At 48.7% G+C, this 15,459-nt stretch overlaps 1 protein-coding gene across 1 annotated transcript in view; it reads left to right on the top strand.

The window, feature by feature from the left end:
• Positions 1–13: 13 nt before the first annotated feature.
• ZBTB7C (zinc finger and BTB domain containing 7C) overlaps positions 14–15,459 on the top strand; it is a 141,435-nt gene continuing 125,989 nt past the window's right edge. The window contains exon 1 of the mRNA XM_008640945.2: positions 14–142. The gene's annotated coding sequence lies outside the window, so the exon portion shown is untranslated. The remainder of the gene's footprint in view (positions 143–15,459) is intronic.

Genomic DNA, 15,459 nt, shown 5'->3' on the forward strand with positions numbered 1-15,459 from the left:
TCCCACCAGCGAGCTTTTGCAGGCAGAAGATGGGGTGCAGTCATTTCGATGCGGTTGGTTGTTTGCCGATGTGGAGGTGTCCTCCCCAAAAACTCCCGAGGACGTACGGCAACTGATCCAGGGAGCCGTCATATTGCAGGAGGTAGTTTGCATTTTAATTTTCTTAGGTTTAATTTTCGTTTTCTCAGGTTTTATTTTCACTTTCTCAGTTTTTGTTTTAATTTCCTTGGTGCACCTGCAGGGCTTGGGTGGGTTTATGTAAGAATTCAGGTGAGATATCCCCGAGTGTGGGAGCGCACAGCTTGGGGCATGGCACGTTGTCGTGCCCCTCCACCTCCTCTTTTGGGTATAAAATGTTGGTTTTGAGGCCATAAAGTTTAACCCCTATAACCCAGTATCAGACTGGAGAGTTGTGTCTGTGATCTGCTCTGTGTGTGGGGAGGGGATGGAGGATTGAGGTAATAGTGTGTTTTTTGGACTTGAGGTTGTATTTTGTGCATTTTGAGTGCTGGCATGCTGGGACATGGAGTGAGGTGAATGGCACGGGCCTTTTGGAGGTGTTGCTGCGTGATGCACTTCCCAAAACTGGTATATTTTCTGAGGAGCCAGAGGTGTTTGTGTCTATAAAACCCTCTGCTCCTGAGAGTGTGAGGAACATGCAAGGGAAGAGCTCGTGGTGGCCCCATATCCTGGGAGAAGGTCCTTGGCTGGTGATGGTGTCAGAGCCTGGTGAAGGTTACTCAAACTGTAGATCTGTCACTGGGTTTTTCCCCTCTGAAATCCCCTTCTACTGCTTGGGTCCCCATCAATTATTTATACAACCCACACAGGCAATGCCACAGGGTCTGACCAAGAGCATTCCAGGGTCTTGCACCCCAGCCACCGGATGGGACTCACCCCTTGCTGCAGCTTGGGTAGGTGGGAGAGGGGCTGAAGAAGTGTGTGATACCTGCCAGGTGGCACAGCTTCAGAACAGAGAAAGGCAAAGAGCAAGAGATACTGCTGGTGGTGTGGGAAGGCTCTTGTTTCCCCTCCTCTGAGCAGAGAGGTGCAGCCTCAGCAAGGGCTGAGATACATCAGTCTTCCTCCCCAACAGCAAACCTCGACTTTGAGTGAAATTTTTTGAAAACTGATCTCCTGAGCAGTACTTAGAGCTGTCTGTGCAAAGAGGACTGTTGTTAGAGGTCCTGTGCTCTGTAGGAAACCAGTTCTTGCAGACATCTTCCAGTAGGTCCCAGTTTGTGCCATGTGCCCTCCTCTCTCCCCCTCGCTGTCTGCTGACCTTCCCCAGATGTGCTGAATCTCACAGCCCGAGGTATTTATCAGGTGGGCTTTCCCTTTGTTGGCAGATTTGCAGTAGCAAACACCACTTGATGTGACTGTCTGGTCTGCTCTGCTTCAGCAACCTCAAATCTTGATTCTTTCCTTGCTCCCACCACCCGTATTGGCTCAAGGTTGGATTGGGAAGCACCCAGTGCTCTCCAGGTGCTCTGTTTGCTTGTTTTTTGGTAGCTCTGTTATGATTTCACCTGATCCTCTTCTAGCAGTGATGGCATGGGCTGTGCTCAGCACTGATCATTTGAAGGAGGTGTATTCAAAGGCTACACCCTGGTGGTAAATGCTGGGCTCTGTGCAGTTCAGTCAGGGCTGATACTTCTGTGATCGTGGAGAAGCCTCCTTCCAGAGAAACCCAGATCTTTTGGCTGCAGCAGGGCCTAACCACCATTTCTGGGGAGTTTTATTGGCTGCCCTTTTCCAGCAGAGGGTTCCTGCTGCTGGAGCTTGGGTTCCCCCTGCCACAACGAGCATCCTTGGTTCACAGGAACCTTTTGAAGGAGCTTCTGCCTCACCATGGTGTGGCCAAGTGTGACCTGGTTGCTGGTGTCCCAGATAGGTGGACCTGGATGATTTCTGGTCTCAGTCCTGTGCATTTTTGATATAAAACAGAGGAGGGAGTCCCTGGTATGTGCTCCCAGTTTGGCTTCTGTGCCAGTGGAGTTGTGACTTTGCATGTGGAAGGGACCTGGTAGAACCTTGGCCCTGGATTGAAACCTACCCGTGGGTATCCAGGTGAGGAAGTCTCCTTCTGGAAAGCCACGTTGCCCTTGGTGGAGTGAATTCATTATAGTTTTAGGGCAAAGAGTGTTTTGGGATTATGTAAAACTTGCTGTAAGATGCTCTCAGTGGTTTCCAGGGATGTCTAAAACTTACTGGGATTTTTAGGGAAGGACCAAGAGTGCAGGAAGGGAGAGATCAGAGTGGCCTGGGGAAGAATACATGAGGGAAAATAAAGGGAAAAGCAGAATAAAAGCAGCTTCCCTTCATGTGGGGATAAGGAGGGGTCACAGGTGGGATGAGAGCTGGATCTTGATGTCTGAGGGTGTGTGCTGGAGGCTGGATAGCAGGAAGGTATCTGGGATGATGATGATGAGGTTGATAGTGGATTGGTAGGGGGAGTGGGAAGGAAAGTAGCAGCAAGAGGCTGCAAGGGAGCAGCTCCATAGAGTGCTGTGAAACCACCACAGACTTTTGAGTGTGGGGCGTGTCATATCTGGAAAAGTGAGTGGTGCAGATAAACTACTCAACTGGCTTTTTCCATACTCTCTGAGAGAGGGGTGTGTGTGACCAACATGCTCAGACCCTCATCCAGGCTGAGGAGCAGCAGATGCTGACAAGCAGGTAGGTACCAGCCACAGTGAAACCATCCGTGTGTGACTGCTGTGTGGGGAATATGGGGAAAAAACTGGGAGCAGAGAGGAGGTGGGGGGCCTTTGGGGTGTTACAGGGCACTTGGAGGTGCTCTGTGGGTTTTGGGGTGTCCAGCTCTGTGGCACTGTGGCCATGTGGCCAGCGCTGCCAGCTGTGGTACTCATCTCCTGCTCCCCCCGCCGTGCCAGACGACATGCATTATGCATGGCCACTAAAACTCTCACCCTGTTGCTTCTGATTACAGGGAAATTATGGGTTACTGGGCCAGACTGTGCAGCCGGTGACGTCTGTGGGGCTTTGAAGCCCCGAGCAGAATTCGGTCAATGATGCATTGCTAAGTGCAGGTGCTCGGCAGCAGCCTGACCTCAGCCCTGGAGCTCTTCGTTATCCCAAGCCTGGATTTCACAGGGAGTTTGCAAGCCCTGAGACTTGCCTCAAATATTTGGTTTTTTTGTTTTTTTTTTTTTTTTTTTTTTTTTTTGTTTGTTTGTTTTTTGTTTTTTGTTTTTTTTCTTTTAAGTCCTGCAAAGCTTTGGCAAGGCATCTGTTCTGGGTGCTGCTTCCCGTGACTCAGAGGGTAAATAGCAGTTGCTGTGCTCACCTGGTTTTCTTGCTAAAAATGAACGGGGAGCAGTTCAGGGGCTTGTTTCCTGCTTGTTTCCTTCTATTTCAGGCGAGTTCATCTCTGATTATGGGCTGTCAAACCTCAGAAACTCCTAGCCGCCTGTCCGCTCTCTAGTTTTTTATTTCATTTTAAATGGAACAGAAAAGGAATGCAGCCCTCTTTCAATGGAAAGTCATGAATACTCCTAGGAGCCAGGTGGATTTTGCGGGTGTCCTGGTGTACAACAGATGAGGATGCATGCCTGGGTAGAGGTGCAAGCATGGGGAGCAGCCTAGTTTTTTGGCAGTGGACAGTAAGTACTGAGAAGCTTTATCATGAGCACATCAAAATATTTACATCCAGCTCCACAGATTTCCCTTGGGCCATTTGTTGTGTTGTGACATGTTACACTGGGAATGTCATGAAGAGGAGGGCTGTCTTTCTCTGCTACATTTAAGACCTACCAAACTGTAATCATGGCCATTATTTCAAGGCTGTTTCCCGTTTTGTGGTGCCCAAGTGGGAAGGCAGAAGGAATGAGCTGAGCAATGAAGGCGTTGGTGTGGATTTGCATCCTGGCAGGGCTGTGGTCGGTGTTGGAGGAGATGGGGAGGTGCTGGTGTGAGTCTGGGAGGAGATCGCTGCCCAGTCTGTGCTCTCACAATTGCAAAGGTGCACACAAGCACCACTGCATGCACTTTTTTAGTCGTGTTGGACCGCTGCCCCAGCACACAGACCATGATGTGTCCCTCTGCCACATGCTGGAGCTTGCTGAGATCCCCCTGGCTTGCAGGGGACTGGGGTAAGATGGAGCATCTCTGCCATGGGAAAAGGCTGGGAGAGCTGGGAGTGTTCAGCCTCTCTCCAGGGAGACCTTAAGAGGCCCTTCCAGTGCCTGAAGGGTCTGCATGAAAGATGGGGACGGAGTCCTTAGCAGGGCAGGTGCAGTAGGACAAGGGGGGTAACAGTTTTAAACTAGAAGAGGGTCTGTTGAAAGTAGACATAAAGGTGAAGGTTTTTACAATGAGGCTGGTGAAACACTGGCACAGGTTGCCCAGCGAGGTAATGCATGCTCCATCCCTGGAAGCATTCAAGGCCAGATTGAGTGGGGCTCTGAGCAACAAGATCTAGTTGAAGATGTCTCTGTTCATGACAGGGAGGTGAATTAGATGACCTTTAAATGCCACTTCCAACTCTAACTTGTCTCTGATTCCACCCGGATCCTGGCATCAGTCAGCTCTTACCTGCAGCTGGGAATGCTGCTGATCTCCACACTTGCTGCAGAACAGGTAACTACAGACAGGTCAGCTTGTGGGAGGAAGTAAGGTGAGGACAAGCAGCAAAAAGCTGATGTTGAGGGCTGTAATTCATCCCAGGAGGTGAACGTTCCCTGAGGGGACACTGGGGTGTTGCCCTCCTTTGGCCACTACCTGCCTGTGTGACCACAACAGGTCACTCCAGGTTTTGTGTTTCCACTGCCTTGCTTGTGGAGCTTCTCTCTGATTTTCCAGGGCAGGGATTGGTTTTGATGTTGCAAGTAAAGCAGTAGTAGCTGGCCTAGCATGATAATATGCCCTCTTGGCAAAATCTGTGGACATCTCTGTAGTATGGGCAGGGAATTGTAAGGATACAACATTCAGCCAGTGCCCAAAGCCAGTAGCTGTGGTTCTTCCGATGTCTCCATCCTTAAGGAGGTGGAAGATGTTAAGGTCTGCAGTGAAACGATCCTGACTTTCACTAACTATTTAGGCTTTTAGATAGTTGCCTCATAAAACTTGCAGAAAATACAAAATTCAAAACAACAAATCGCTTGGATTTCCCCCTTCTCCTCAAATACAAGGAGCCCCAAAGTTTTTTACTTTGATCCTTGAAAACTGTATAGAAGGCAGTGATGGATTGGCATGGGTGGGACAATGATCTGGAAGGAAAGAGGTAAAAAAAAGAGGAAGGAGTTTTTGGGCAGTGAAAAGGAGATGGGGAGCCTTAGACTGCTGGTCATCCAGTTAACTTAGCTGTAGCCAAGGAGTGTCCATCTCCATGGAAAGGGCGGTCAGTCATTGGAATAGGCTGCCCAGGGACGTTTGGAGTCCCCATCCCTGGAGGTGTCCAAGGAAGGCCTGGACATGGCACTCAGTGCTCTGGGCTGGTGACAAGGTGAGGGTCGGGCACAGCTTGGACTCCGTGGGCTTGGAGCTCTTTTCCAACCTGAATGATTCTGTGATTCTGTGATCCCACTGGGATGTGGCAGCATCGCTGTGTATGGGGTAGCTGGTGTGAGGTGGGAGTGGCTCCCAAAAGAGAGGACTTGGGGTATGGAATTGTCAGCCAAGGCAGGAGCTGAACGTTGTGCTGGGGTTGATTTTGGCTGATGAGCAAAGGGCAAGGCTTGAGGTCCAGCTGCTCGATGGGTGTGTTGGTGCTTCAGGATAGAGCAGGCTCGGGTTAATGCAAAGTAATTCACGTCTGGAAAGGAGAGTGCTTTTATTCTCCCTTTAAAAAAATCTTCTTCGGGTTCTTCACAATTAATTTCTGCTCAGGCTCCATGCATGACCTTGACCAAGCCACTCTAGGCTGAGATACATGAAATTGATTTTGGTGGGTACCTAAATAAGGGCTGGAATCTCTTGTTTACCTGGTCCTCAGCTGCGAAGCCCATGAGTTAATTCCGTGTGGGAGACTCAAGCACATAGGCTTGAGCATTCTTATATGCTAATTGAATTCCTGAGCTCTTTTTTCCAACTGGGGAAGCAGGGACAATACTTTTCTCCCAAGCTCTGGGAGGTTTATGAAGCACCTGGGAACATGGGGCTGCAACAGCATGGAGCTTTTCAGAAAAATAGAGGGGAACTGGCCAAGATTCTCCTTGTGATTGTGATTTGTAAAGCCAGCTGATGCCCGTGATCACAGGCTGCCGAGGGTGGATCTTTCAGGTCTCTGCTGCTCCAGCCCTTTGCTTGTCTGTGGGTGGAGGTGGCTGGAATTTCAGGCCACAAATCCCCAGGAGAGCATCTGAGCAAGTTTATTTTGCTGTAGTTTCTTGCTTCTAGTCAAGGGGCCTCCTCCCTTCCCCTTCAAACCCTTCCTTTGCTCTGCGTTTCCTCCTCTGAAATCCTGTTTCTTTCTTCCCGCCAGGATTCCCTCCCTACCAAGAAAATCCAAGCTGCTTATATTAATGTTTGAGATAGATACAACATATGACTGAGGGTCTGGGCACCTCCATTTCAAAGTGCCTGCAGTGGCTCTTTGGCTTTTCCAAACAGGTACTGCCTGCAGACACTGGCCAGGAGGAGGCTGGCATCTTGGAGAAGGGTTTTTTGAAGGAGGTGGCTCTGTGCTGGGGTTCAGAGAGTGATTAAATGTGTGCTGGAGATTCCCTTCTGAGGGTTTTCCAAGCCCTTGTTCCCACCTCCACATACCCAGGGAACAGTCCGGAGGAGTACCAGCTCTTGGTTCTCCTCATTTTGCTCTCATTTAGAAAGGTGCAGCTCTGACCGCTGCCGCTGCTGAGAGCATTGCCCCTGCATGGTAATGGAGGAGTAGTCAGGGTTTTTAATCACTTATTCCAAGTGTAATTCCCAGGCTGTTCTGAGTCACGTCAGGAGCTGCAAAACAAGGCACCCCCGTCCCTCGCGCTGGCTGACGATGACATCGGTGAGGAAGAGCACTCCCAGCCCTGCTTGCCATGCCCTGGCTCTGCACACACAGCCTGGGAAAAATGAGGGCCCTGTCTGGTAGGCAAAAGGAATGCGAAGGGTGAAACGGGAGCCAGGGGGTGATTTGCCACGGTGGCAGTGTGTGGCTCTGAAGAGTTGTCTCAGGGTTGTGTTGCAGGTCTGTGGCGTGGTGTAGAGCGCACACTGAAGCACCACAGGACACGTGGCAGCCAGAGGAGGTGGTGCATCTCAGGAGGAGGCTGTGGTTCAGGAGCTGCCTTCTGCTCCCTGCAACACAGGTTGCTGTTAGGCAGTGCAGAGATGTGGCTGTCAGAGGAGGAGGAAGAGGGATGCAGTGGTGCCTCCCGACACTGCCTGGAGAAGTGGTAGATGCCCCATCCCTGAAAATATTCAAGATCAGAGCAGGCAGGACTCTGAGCTGCATGTAGTTGAAGATGTCCCTGCCCTTGGCAGGGATGTTGGACTAGATGACCTTTAAAGATCATTTCCAACTCAAAATTCTGTGATTCTGTGATTCCCAGGAGCTCTGTGTTTCCCATAAAGCTGATTTGGGTGAAAGCCAGAGAAACATCAAGCCAGGACTGTGTGTGCCCAGATATGCTCAGTGGGGAGAAGCAGTCTCCTAGGAGAAGAATGAGGTTTTTTTGGGAAGGAAACATCCCATCTCCCTCAACCCAGCAGTCTGGGAGAGATTGGGTTTAACAGCTCATTATTGCAGTTGCACTCAGGAGACGAGGCAGTTTTACTTTATTTTGATATTAAAGACATCCTTTAAAGAAGTGTCAGCCCATAGACTGTCACTTTTATAGTTAAAAAATTGTAGCTGCTTGCCTGGGGTGTATTTGAGAACAGCAAGGAAGAGACTGTATTAGATTAATAAGTGAGGGTTTAATTAATTTTCATTATTTGCATAATAGTGTCCTCTAATTAATAGGTAATGGGCAGCCTCTGAATTAATACACGAGTGGGGTCTCCGGTGATGCTGTCAGAGAAGGGTTTTATTGCTGGGAAGTGCAGTTTTGCTTAGTCCTTTTAGTAAATTTAGTAACTGTGAGAGCCAAAGGGTGTCTGTGACAGTGTGTGCTGTGCCTGGGGTGGCAGGGTCTTTTAGGGACAGCACACATCTTCCCTGAATGCATCAGACCTGGAATGCACCCAGGGTTTTGTTCAAGTCTGTAGCTGGCCTACTGTGGGCAGAGGCCAGACAAGAAGCTGTTCTTGTGTTCTATTCTGTCTTTAGTAGCTTGGAAAGTAGTTGCTTGTATCATGGCCATGGTTTTCCTCTCCTTTTTGTTCTTAAAAATCCCTTGTGCGGTCATTTTGGTGTCCCTTCTTCATCTGGTGGGTTTGTTTCTGCTGGTCTACAGGCACGTCAGTGGTTCCTGTCACATATACAGGGGATCTCTGCATCTCTATTTCTCCCTTCTTTTTTATGCTTTGATTGTGACAGTGTTTGTGGTAAGTGGAATGGGATGGCATGGAATGACTTAAGATACAGAGCTTGGTGTAAAGCAAAACCTGGTGTTAAATTTTGGGATGGAAAGGAGATAGAAGATGAGGGGCCAGCCCCTTCTCTGTAGGTGGGTCCTGGCAGTAGGTAGGACTCCAGGCTGAGAGAATGCACGATGCAATCAGCATCCTGAAGAGTTCACCATGTGAGAGGAGACAGGCAGAGGGATGCAGAGGTGGGAGAACACTGGGGAAGCAATGGAGCATAGATCCAGGATAACTATTTCTTTATTTTCCTATCAAACCACCCTAGACCTGTCCCACCTTAATTTTAAAGTATATTTTGCCCCTTGTCAGCCTAGTGATTAAAGCACTCTTCTCCACATCCTGATGTGCACTCAGACACTGGCATGGGCTGCCCAGAGCAGCTGTGCCTGCCCCATTCCTGGGAGCATCCCAGGCCAGGTTGGACAGGGCTTGGAGCACTCTGGGACAGTGGAAGGTGTCCCTGCCCATGGCAGGGGGTAGGATGGGATGAGCTTTAAGGTTCCCTCCAACCCGAAGCAGTCTGTGATGTTATTTCCTGCAGTGATAATCCTGCTGCCTTTAGAGAGATGGGTGTGGGCGTGCCTTTGGCTCTGTGTTGGAATTTGCACCTGCTTGTACCAGCAGGGAGCTGAGACCTTAGAGCTTATTTAGTTTTCTTTCAGTTAATCCACCCCCCATCCTCAAATGAAAGCTTCAGTTATGTACCCAGGGAGTTTTTCCTCTCGTTTTCCACTGAACTCTTGTGAGATGCCATGATCTTTGAGTGATGGTTATAGGCTCTGTCAGAGGAGAAGCATCATTCTGACAGACAGCAGGTATTTTGGAAATAAATGACAAAAAAACCAAAATACAAGACCAGACTGTGGAAGTAAAGAATGTGTATTTTTGTTGCTTCTGTGGTCGTGAACAATCTCTCCTCACCAAAGGCAGCTCTTCAAGAGAGGAAGCACAATTTGGCTAAAATTGCTTGAATGAGGTCATAAAATTATACTCCATGAATGGTCCCGTTATTCACAAAGCACAGTTGTTTGGATGGAAATTGCTGAAGACCTTTCACTGGTACTGTGGGGAAAAGAGAGATTTCGTGAGCCTCCCACGATTTAGCTGCTGAGGGGATTAATACTGAAGTAACAGCCAAATACCCTGTTAGAGACCACTTGTACTCTGCTGTACTCCAGGGGCTGTTGCTCCTTGGATGTGATCTTGAGCACAGCTCATCAGATACTGCTTGCGAGAAAGTACATTTGTATTGTACCTTAAATGTCAAAACATGTATCCAGGACCCCCTTTTCCAAAGCCTGGAGCTCTTCCTTGCCATTCCTCCTTCAGTAGAGTCACTGCTCATGCATGGGGTGTTTCTGGATGGGGGATTGGAGGGAGAAATCCCCTCGTGCAGTAGGATGCAGGGGATACTCCACTCACCTGGAATGACAGAGAACTTGTACGTGAGCAAAATAGTTGCCAAAATTATCTGCTGTGCCAATCAACAAGGCCAGGGCTTGTTCTTGAAGAGGAAAGTCAAGGAACCTTTGATGCATCTCGCCGTGAAGAGTGCATGTGTGTCAAGTCTTGGATGTGCCACCTCAGTGCACTGGTCCAATACTCACACACCTGGCGTGCTCCAGAGGATTTCCTTCGTGCACTTGGTTTTCAGCTGGAGGATTCGAGTTGATGAAAAGCCCAGATCTGACTTCATACCAACAGGTTTTTAGTTTGGGAGTCCAGAGAAAAGGTGCAGCCTCCTTAGGAATATTAAACTGCCAGAGGGCAGGTTCAGATTAGAAATTGGGAAGGAATTGCTGTCTGTGAGGGTGGGCAGGCCCTGGCACAGGGTGCCCAGAGCAGCTGTGGCTGCCCCTGGATCCCTGGCAGTGTCCAAGGCAAGGTTGGATGGGGCCTGGAGCAACCTGGGACAGTGGGAGGTGTCCCTGCCCATGGCAGGGGGTGGAATGGGATGAGCTTTAAGGTCCCTTCCAACACAAATCATTTTAGGATTCCCAGAAGCCCTGCATTTCTCATAAGATTGCTTTTTAATTTTTTTTGTAGTTCAGCAGATGAAGAGCCAACTTCATTTAATAAGGGATGTTGGCTGAGCTTCAGGGCATGGATTAAATACAGCAGTGTGTGGGGAATGGAGAAAAGGCTGAATGCGAAGAGGCTGGTTGTTCTGTCCCTAATCTCAAAAAAAGCAAGAGGTAAAGGGATCCAGAGAAAGGACAACAGGAGAGAAAAGCAAAATATAGATCTTTCTCTTTATTTTCTTTTCTTCTTTTTTTTTTTTTTTTTTGGTATTGCATTAGTTCTTTTTTCTGCAGGTGTCTTACAAAAGCAGTGTTTTGTCATCTTCTGTATTTCATACCTCCTGTGTCCGTGCCAGGATACCTGCTTTTATATGGTGGACAATGGAAGTGCAGCTGGCACTGAGCCGAAGCCTGAGCTGTTCTGCACCTCATGCGGATTTGAGTTCAAATAAATAGTTTGACTCACTCAAGGAGTGAATCAAAAGAAGGAACTCGAGCCTCTAGCCTACAGGCACCGTGCTGTGCAAGCAAGGTGTATAAACATGTAAGTTTTTCTTCAGTGTGCAGTTCAATATGAAGCTCGTGCTGGAGCAGAGTCGGTGTTTCAGACCCACTGTAGTCCTGCTCAGGAGAGTGCAAGGATATTTTGGTTTAGACCTGGTGTTACAGACATCCAGGAGAGTGGAAGTTTGTTGTCTGTCCTTCTCTCAGATCTGTCTTTGGTGCTAAGTGCATGAGTATGAGTAAACTGCAGCGTTAAAAAGTAAAACCAGGGAAAACAGCCCCCTGGAGCCTCCACAGCAAGGTGGGGATAAGTTGCTGATCCTGTGTTCAGATTTTGTGCTGTTGGAAGGAGGTGGTACCTTGCTGGTGGTGGCTGGGGACAGGTTTTCCTGCCCTAGACTGGCTTTGGTCCCTCAGTCACACAGCAAGGTCACACCAGCATGGTGATGGATTTAAGCCTAATGGTACAAGTTTTCCCTTAGCCATTGTCTGTCCAAGCTGGATTGGAACCACTGAGCATGACGGGGAGAATGGTTTGAAACTAAAAGAGGAAAGATTTAGAATAGGTATTGGGAAGGAATTCTTCACTGTGAGGGTGGTGAGGGCATGGCACAGCGTGCCCAGAGCAGCTGTGGCTGCCCCATCCATGGAGGTGTCCAGGACCAGGCTGGATGAGGCTTGGAGCTACCTGACCTGGTGGGTATCACTCCTGTGGTGGCTGGGATTGGAAAAAAGTGATCTTTAAGGTCCCTTCCAACCTAAACCGTTCTGGGATCCTGTATGACATTTCTAGGAACACAGGTGTAGGATAGCTCCACCAGGTTGGACAGCCCAGGTTCCTGGTGAACCTTGCAGCTGCTCTGGGGTCTCTTCTGAGTCCCACTAGTAGCCTCTTGGAAAGCCAGAAGGGATGTGACCACTCTGGTGTCCCCAGAAGTCTTCAGCAAGACCTCAGGCTGATGGATGTGCTTATCTCCATGAGTATTACTCATCTGAGGAGGGGCTGTGAGACGATACCCTTGGTTGTCATTGCTGGCTGGTTTTGTCATGCCTCCAAAGCCCTGCAAATCACTCACGACGTGGCATGGTCGTCTGTGTATGAGAGGTGAGATCTACTCAGAAATTGTTTTTATTACGTGTTGGTGATAGCAGATAAATAATGTTCCCTCTGGCTAGTACACGGGGAGATGGTTTTCTCCTGTGTCTTCACATCAGGTGATTAATAACAAGCATTAATCCCCATGAATGACAGCAGTATGTGAGGAGCAAAACACATGTTAGAATAATTTGAGGGGCTGTTGTTGGGTCATAGGCTAACTCATTCTCTTCATATATAATATTTTCATAAGGTGTAAATATTTCTAGGCTTGAGATGTTGGCTGGAGATCAAGTTTTGGGTATCAGCATCACTGTCTGGACCAAAACTGACCTGAACTTCCAGTGTAAGTTAATTAAAGTAGATTTAGATTGGATATTAGGAAGGCATTTCGTAGTGTGAGGGTGGTGAGGCCCTGGCACAGGGTGCTCAGCGAAGCTGTGGCTGCCCCTGGATCCCTGGCAGTGTCCAAGGCCGGGTTGGATGGGGCTTGGAGCCCTGGGATAGTGGGAGGTGTCCCTGCCCATGGCAGGGGGTGGAATGGGATGAGCTTTAAGGTCTCTTCCAGTCCAAAGCACTCTGTGATTCTGTGAATTCAAAAGTTGAATTTTGGAAAGCCTGTACTATTCATGAGCTTAAATTGAATTTGGCAACTGGATATGTTGAAAATCCCCAGGGGGAGCTAATTTATTTTTAATGTCCAGGCATTTCAAGTGAAATGTCAGAATGAAATGTGTCATTTTGGAAATGCCAAAACATTTTCTTTTTGACAGCTTCTCAATGAAGCTTTTCAACTTTTTGTTTGGGAATTACAGTTAACAGCTAGAAGGAGGGGAGATTAAACAAGACTTGGTAGTAGTGGACTAAGACATTTAGTTTTGATTCAAATAAAATGTGGAGGGGGTAAGCTTTTCTTTTTTTCCTGTGTCACTTCCCCCCCAGATCTGTTTCTCATTGACTCAAGCCATTTTCCTCCTACTTTTAATACAAGTAAGAGATGTCATTGGATTAAAAAAAAAAAAGATTATTCACCTCTTCCAGCTCCTGGAATGCCCTGGTTTGGAATCTGTGAAAACGACTGATGGAAAACCCGTGCGGGAATATGTGGAACAGCCCATTGCATCTGGTGATCCTAAATTCAGGATTTCATGGCAGGGCTGTAGGGCTGCCCAGGGAGCCCAGTGCAGCATCCCAGCCCTCACTGGCCATCTTGGGCTCCACAGTAAAGCAAGTGAGGCCCTGATGAATCCACTGGCAGGAGTTACTGAGGCATCATTCTGGGGCTGGAGGAGGCGATGAGGCGCCTTGGGGAGTTGGCACCACGGATTAGGGAGCATTGTCCTGACTGAGCCCACCAGGCACAGCACAGTGGGGGATTCCCCGTCCCTGGAAGTGTCCAAGGCCAGGCTGGGCAGGGGTTGGAACTGGGTGGTCCCTTCCGACCCAAACTGTTCTATGATTTTTCAATCCTGAGCTGCTGTGCTGCCCATTCTCTCTCAGCACCATCTTCCCACCCGCCTAAAAGCAAACTCTTGATTTTTTCAGGTCAATGCCCCTTTTTTTTTTTTGGAGGGTAAGCTCAACAGACAGCTCGGTGATGCACGATGTTTTTGTTTGTAGGGCTCGTTACTACACGTCTGGCAGTGGAGTGACATCATTCTCACGCTGGGGTCTGCAGTGAGCCATTGATCTTGATGTACCCTCTTTGCAGGCAGCAATGTGTGTTCTTTCCTTAGCATTTTGGGCAGGAGATGCATCATGCTGCCTGCTGGAGCCCAAGGAGGAGCATCATCAAAATGAGGGATGCCAGAGGCTTAATTGGTCTTTGAGGATCAGCCCCCAGCTCGTTTCTGTCTTCAGCTCGTTTCCACTGTAGTCGTTCCCCTGGGTCTGAAGAATTGGTAAGAAGAAAGAGTTTTCCACCAGAGTGAGTCTCATCTAATTTTGTTCTGTGTTCTGGAGGAAACTGTGCGATATTCAATAGGCAGGAAACAGATGAAATTCAAGAAAAAAAAGAAATCACAGGGTTGTCCAGTTTCTTCAGAAACTCTGAAAAAGCTCCTGATTTTTCAAACCAGAGCATGCAATCCTTTGCACCTTCCTCCCCTATTTGAACCATCCCCTGGCAGTCTGGGGGGCTGTAATTCTCTGCTGCGTTATCATTTGCTCCCACGAGGCAGAGAGCAGCCTGCTCCTGCCAAAACACTGGCAGGCTTTTTGCAAGGGCAACACCACCAAACAGAGGAGCTGAGGACACTGGAGGTCAGGGCTGGACGTGTTGATTTCCTTTACCCTAATTAGCAGGCTAAGCTTCCAAATGCAGCCCAAAAGCAAGTGTGTGGTGGTGGGGGAGGCGGATGGAGTTGGGATGCGCAGAGGGGTGAGTGATCCCTCGGGAATTGCTGGAGAATTCCCTTGCCCACTGGCGACTGGGAGCTGTCAATGCCATGGCGGGCGAGACGGAGGTCGCAAACCTCTGGAGGAACGTTTTGCACAGTGTGGATCCAGTAGCTGTCATCCACATCCGAGGTTGGAGAAGAGCTGTGTGCAGGGGGATGGCAGCAGCCCTGTAGCTTTTGTTTCTTTAATTGCTAACAGCAAGGCAGTGCTGTTCTCTGGAGGAGAGGGGAGATGCTCGGGTTTATATTTGCTCTTCTCCCGTTACTTTTACCTGGCTTGCTTCAATCTCTGCTGCTGAGCTCTGGAGGATTTTCACACTGATAAAATAGACTTAGCCAGCACCAAAGCAAGGATTTTTTTAAAAGCTTATTTAACTGTGAGACAGCAATAGGGAAATGTCACCAAACATTTGCTTGGTTCTGCCATCAGGTTGGTGTAGCAGGGCTTTCAGATGGTTCCCCATATGTGGGGAAAACACATTTTCTGTTACTCATACTGCAAACAGCTGTGTCTGGAAAAGGCAACCTGCAGCTCTATATGCTACAGGGTGAAAGGCAAAATTAATTTTCTGTGGAAGTGGCAAACTTTGGATGGGGTCTAGAAGTGATTTGGGTAGCTGATGATGTAAAAGTATTCCTGCTCTGCGTGGTGACTGTTCTTTTGCTTTAGCTGCTATGGCCCTAATCCTAAAACAAGGCTGAATTATCACCTTTGGGCTATTTTGGGCAGGTCTCTGCTGCACCAGGGTTTGGAAGTGATTGTTGGTGATGTCTCACTTTGCACAGTGGGGAGAGATATCATAGAACCCTAGAATGATTGAGATTGGAAGGAATCAAAAGATCAACTTAAAGCTCATCTTGTCCCATCTCCTGCCATGGGCAGGGACACCTTCCACTGTCCCAGGCTGCTCCATTCCCTGTCCAGCCTGGCCTTGGACACTGCCAGGGCTCCCGG

The sequence above is a fragment of the Corvus brachyrhynchos genome, unplaced genomic scaffold, assembly GCF_000691975.1.
Source record: "Corvus brachyrhynchos isolate BGI_N302 unplaced genomic scaffold, ASM69197v1 scaffold8, whole genome shotgun sequence".
Taxonomy (NCBI): domain Eukaryota; kingdom Metazoa; phylum Chordata; class Aves; order Passeriformes; family Corvidae; genus Corvus; species Corvus brachyrhynchos.